At 43.5% G+C, this 5,776-nt stretch overlaps 1 long non-coding RNA gene across 1 annotated transcript; it reads left to right on the forward strand.

Moving 5' to 3' along the window:
- Nucleotides 1–1,963: 1,963 nt before the first annotated feature.
- LOC149994328 (uncharacterized) lies at nucleotides 1,964–5,537 on the forward strand. The gene is made up of 3 exons (XR_016507812.1): nucleotides 1,964–2,365; nucleotides 3,421–3,535; nucleotides 5,373–5,537. It is a non-coding gene; the product is annotated as an uncharacterized LOC149994328 (long non-coding RNA).
- The last annotated feature ends 239 nt before the right edge of the window (nucleotides 5,538–5,776 follow it).

The following is a 5,776-nucleotide window of genomic DNA, read 5'->3' on the forward strand; positions in this document are numbered from 1 at the left end:
CAATCTGGTCTTTAGTGACTGATTGACCTCTCTTTGCCTCAGTTTCTTCATCTGTAAAATGACTGCAATAAGACTGCCTGCCTCAGGGGGTTGATGTGGCCATCAGATTGGCTTTCCCTGTAAGCCGATGCAATAGCGCAAAGCTCCTGGCACCTGGCAATGCCTCCGCGAAAGCTACCTGTTATTAATCCTATTATTATTAGGTATAGCCAAGCCTCATCTGTCATCTTCTCTCTGTGAAATTGAACTGATTTTCCTTTCCCTCCATTTCCTGGTGTTAAATGTGGACAATGACAATCGATGTCAAGGTCATTGAGAAGATAAGAGATGATGTACATAAAGCTGCTGTTTCAAATGTCAAGCATCTGCAGAAACCAATGGACCACCACATTTTTATTTCAAATATTCACTCTGTCTTCAGATGCACTTCCCAGTCCTTGCCTGAAGCGTGATTCTTTCTGACAATAATTGTGTAACCAACATAAAATTAAACATACGATAGTGGTAATCAAGCAGGGGAGGGATCGCCTTTATGAGGACTGGTGTTTGCTGGTAAAACTCAGGGGGGAAAAAAGTGAAGCTTGGGGGCTCACTTGTTATAAAAGAAAAGGAAATTGCCTTCCATTTAGGCTGAAGCAGCTTTCTGACAAAGAAGAGAAGGGAGAGGCTTAATAAATTATTTTTTAAGATCATATTTGCTTAGGAGCTGTTACATTTGATTTGTGACTTAGAACAAAGGAAATTAAACTTGCATTTAGCTGAGTTTAAGTTAGTGTCAGCCGGTTCCAATAGCGCCTGAGGGGCAGTGACTGTTGTGACTGTCCCCTTGTCCTCTGTGTCCCGTCCCACTGTGTGTGTGTGTTGGGGGGGGAGGGGTTGGGGGCAGGGGGCAGGGTGGGAGCATGGAGAGCCAGGATAACCATTTCTGCCACCATCCATCTGGGCTTTTCTCATTAACCCGCGGTCACACCCGTCTGATAAGCCAAAGAAAAGTGAAGAGGGGAACTGAACCCGCACATGCGGGTGTGGGAAGGATGGAAATCTCTTGGCTTTGCTAATTGGGGTTCTCGTCTGATCTCGGTTAGGTTCTGCTCTTTGTCTGAGCAGACAAGATAAGAAGGAAGCTGGAGTTTTATAACAAGCCCGCCTGGCAGGGCTGCGTGGTCATTTCCAAGTGTCCGCATTAGCAAGAATCTCTCTCTGCTTGGCAGTAGACAGTCTCCTCAGAAAACATCAGTGTGATGTCGCTAGGAGAGCTGGAGGCAATTCTAAGCCCCTCAGAAACCTAGCCGTGGACAAGGAGCAGGGATGTCACTGTTCCCTCACTGTTCCCTCACTGGGAATACATTTCCTTCTGAGCTGCTGACCCGTTCGTTCAGCAGAATTGTGAAAGTTCTGGCCAGCCAGTTACTCTCCAAAACCACAATTGCTTTCAGAAAACAAAAGCAGTATCCATTTATAAAGGCCAGTGAGTACTTTTATCGCATGATTGGAAATTATAAAAATCAAATCAAGCAACATAAAACTGTGCCCCTCTTTCTGCCGTTTCATCAGAGAGACTGGAAAAAAACAAATGATGACGCACCAGCATTTGGGTTTTTTTTTTAACACAGAAAATTGTTTTTTAAAAGCAGCTCAATGAATTTGTAAATTAAAGCTAAGAGATGCTGACTTAAAAATTTAAAGCTCCCATAGAACTAACAGTCTAAACGCAAAGTAATATGTAGCCCTGATAATGGATGTTTTCTCCTTTCTGAATATAAAAAAGTATTATATGTTATATTGACATTCAGGCTAAATCTTGCCCTTATAAGGTGTCTGACATAAATAGCTTTTATTATGTAACTATTAAATAGAAGGAATACACACATTTCTTAAAGGTCCCAGCTGCTATTGTTATCATTCGAGACATAAAATTGGAATCCCAACTTCCAATATCAAATTTTAGCACAAACCCTATAAAATGTATCTTGTCAGAATGTGTCAGAACCGCTAAGCTCTTTTCAGCTGAACACATCGCAGCTGGTGCTTCATTCGGAAGGTTGAGAGTCAACTCTGTGTGCTCTCCGGGGTGAAGCAGCAACGTGGTCCCGGTTTCCACCCTGCTGCGGGGCTGGCTGGGGAAGGCGTGCATTCAGAATGGCCCTGTCCTGTGCCACTCGCCAGGGTGACAGGGGTCTGCGGGGCCGAGCCTGAGGCCTGGAGATAGGAGCAGCCAGCAGGAATGCCCGGAATGTTTTCCTTCCTCCGGACTCTGTGGAGGCACACAGACCATGGGGATTCTGTCCGTGGTGACAGCCCTAACATTTGCCAGAGCTCTGGACGCCGCTGTAGAAATGGCATTGCCCACCCTGAAAGTGAGAAGGTAACGTTTATTTTTGTATTTTTTTCTCTCTCTCCCATATACAGACTGTAGAAAGACCACCAAGTGTGGGCCATTTTTTTTTCCCACCATGATGTACAATTCACATTTGTTAATCAAAAAAAAGTGCCCGAGGTCATCCACCTAGACCTTTTTTTTTTTTTCCTTCTTAAACAGGAAACGGGTTTCAGATGTTTATATGTTAAAAAGTAGGGCTACTAATCTGCTTAGCCATTTACCAGATCCTGGCTAACTCTCTCTTACATTTTAATGTTCAGACCTCATAGCATGACATTCATTTTTATTTCGCTTGTGATTTAGAATTAAAAAAAAAAATCTTTCCATAGTCACCTGCTTTGGGGGGCTGTTCCAGCAGAGGTTAAAATAAATGAATTCGGCAGCTGAGTGGGACTGAGTTCTAACGGCCCTGGTGCTGTGCCGTGTGTTTGAGAATTCAACACTCGCAGGCGGTTCTTTAAAATAGACCAGGTTCCCAAGTATTTTCACATGTCTGATCCACGAAACAGGCATCTGTTCATGCATCTTATTTAGATTTATAACAGAGATACACCAAGGCACACAGGGAAGACGTCTATAACAAAGGCAAAAAATAGATTTCTTTTAAATATTGGCTATTTTTTTTCTTTTGATCAGTGTGGTATTTTCCATGGTTATTCTTGATATGAGGCTGTGAGCAGTAACGGGAACACTCATTTTCCCAAGGAGCCCACCACCACCTGATGTTTGGGAATAAAGGTTTTGGTTTTATTTCTGGAATTCTTTTCCTCGCCCCAGGGCTGGTAATTTTAAACGCTCTCCCTGTTTAGTGCTATATTTTTCTATGTTGGGAAGGCTTATGTATTCATAATCCGGGAGAAAGGAGCACAAACAGGAGTTAAATGCTTTCTAAGTAAACTTGTTACCATTCAAGCGCTGGCTGAAAGACTGTTTTGACCGTCAAAGTCCCAGCAGAAGGAATTCTGTTATTTGCTATACCTGGATCTGGTGGTCCCTACTGTTTACCCTCCTGTGTTTGACCAAATGCTTTCTGTCTGCAGGTCCTGTAAGGAGCCAAAATGATGGGTTTTGGAGACATGTCGTCAAGGAGAGAGAACAGCTAAATTGAAATGAGTTCTCCAAATCAGCCCAGTATGCTCTGGCTCCGTAAAAAAGGTATTTGTAAAAATGAAAACATAAACAAAGAATCATTCTCAATTTCTCTCCCAGCATCCTCGCCCACCTCCCACCCCCAATGTATGCGTGTGTGTGTGTGCGCGTATTCCTATGAGGCAAAAATGCATTTGTTTTCTTTTTCATCAGAGTTAGCAGCAATGGTTGGAGAAAAGACTTGTGTAAGTGTAAAAAAATGGATATGTAATAAATGTCCAAACTCCCTTACATAGGGTGGGATGGGTAAGATAAAACAAAATTTAAAACATGTTTTTGACAAACAAAAACCCCACTTCTATGCCTTGAAGCATGTTTTATCTCGGCGTTCAGACTACACAAGGCTACTCCAGCATAGGCGTTAGAAACCTCCAGTGCAAACCCAGTGACAAAGCAGTGACAATACCACATGCATTGACATGTGAGCAGAAATAACAGAATGTGCGTCTATTGCGAAAGGAGCTGCCCCTGCAAAGCAGTTTCCTTAAACGGTGAACGCCCAGCAGGAACTGACCCGCGTGGCACAAACACATCAGTCCCACGTTCCCTCTCAAAACTGTGCCTGGGATACCCCAGAAAACCCTGAATAAGAAAAGAATCTGCTTGGCAGGACCCTTTGGAAAGCAACAGGGTGCTGAAACAGCAGCAGGGAAGCTGGCCGAGCATCTCCGCAGCCCCCAAAAGGCCGGAGAACAAACTGGCAGAAGAAATTAGTTGATGAGAGAAAGGTCGGAGGACAGCCACAGTTTCAGTGATGGTGAAGTACCTCCGTCTGGGCAGGACTCAGAGCACTGGGAGAAGAGATTCCTCGGGCCTTCTATGTGAAAATCACAGGAGATGAACCACTTTGGGCCAATACTTTTTTTTTTCCCCCTACTGTCTCTTTGAACAACAACAAAAAAGATGACTAAGTCTGCAAATCCAGGGCTATCACCGTGTCAGCTCAGAGCTGAGATGTTTCCCAAATGCACACCTGGACGATGTAAATCACCCCAGCGGTAAACACTTCAGGCTGACTGAAGGCTGCAGGCGGGTCAGGGTGGCTTCCTCCCCCAGCCCCGTCCATAAACCCGGGCTGGCCTGCACTCACAAGTGCTCCTTTCACTGGGAAAGACCCCCTTCCAGTCTGGGAGCCGAGTCCCTTTATAGAGGCCGCCCAGATAATGGACAGAGGTACCCTCACCCATGCCTCAGGTTGACGGGCCCTGGGCTGGAATCAGGGATTGAAGTTGACAGAGGTTTATGTCATTATGAATGGCTTTATGATACCTAGAGAGGGGGACCGCGGTTACGGGCTTCAAGGTGGCTATTTTTGAAAGCAGCATGCACAAATAAAACCTAATAGAGAGGTTTGTTTTTTTAATATCATGCTAGTAAAAATCATAACAATAGCAATAATGATAACCAAAAGATCTATGTGAAATATCTCCAGAGTCAGTAGAAATCAAAGCAGCATTCCCCCTTCACACATATTGGATTAAAATATTGAAACAAGTCCTCTCCCGCTGTCTTACAGCCCTGACTCCTAATGAATGACCACCCGTTCAGTGTATAAAAATCCCTGAACGCGGGAAAGCAAATGGCAGAATACATCTCAAAAAGATCGCCTCCATGGGGATTTCTTTACCCTCTGATGTCCCACTTTAAAAAAAAAAAAATTAACAACAACAAAATAAAAAACAAAACAAAACCCAAAACTCTCTTTATAATTATCTGGCTAGGAGGAGTCTTTTAAATGATATCTTCTGTCTTCAGCCAGACAGACGTGAGGACACGCAATGTAAACATTATAAAAGCAGCCTGCAGTACAGCTTTTTATGGCTCTATTCCTTTCCACCCACAGCGCGGCTTCGTGCAACGCAGAGAACTCGAGAGCAGTCACTCTGCCTCCAGGATCAACCTTTGCACCAAAGAAAAATAACCCAGAGAAATGATTCTGCCATCCAGAATGAAGCCAGGATCAAATGGTTGCTGATCAGAGCAAATATTTAAATTGGATAAGTCAAATTGAGCATTATTAAATAAAGCTTATTTAATGTGTCTCGAACAAAAAAATGTCTTTTGAAGAGCATTTTAGACCTGGCATTAGAAATCTGGTGGGCTGCATGTCTTGGGGCTGAATCGTCGAACACGGGAATTTGTGTTCTTATGACAAAAAGTATGATACTCTCCCTTCATAAATTATTTTTTTTCATGTATGAAATGAAAGCAGAAAGGCCTGTAGGTAGCTATTGAAAACTGTTAATG

Source organism: Furipterus horrens, unplaced genomic scaffold (assembly GCF_987537825.1).
Source record: "Furipterus horrens unplaced genomic scaffold, mFurHor1.1.pri manual_scaffold_13, whole genome shotgun sequence".
Lineage (NCBI taxonomy): Eukaryota > Metazoa > Chordata > Mammalia > Chiroptera > Furipteridae > Furipterus > Furipterus horrens.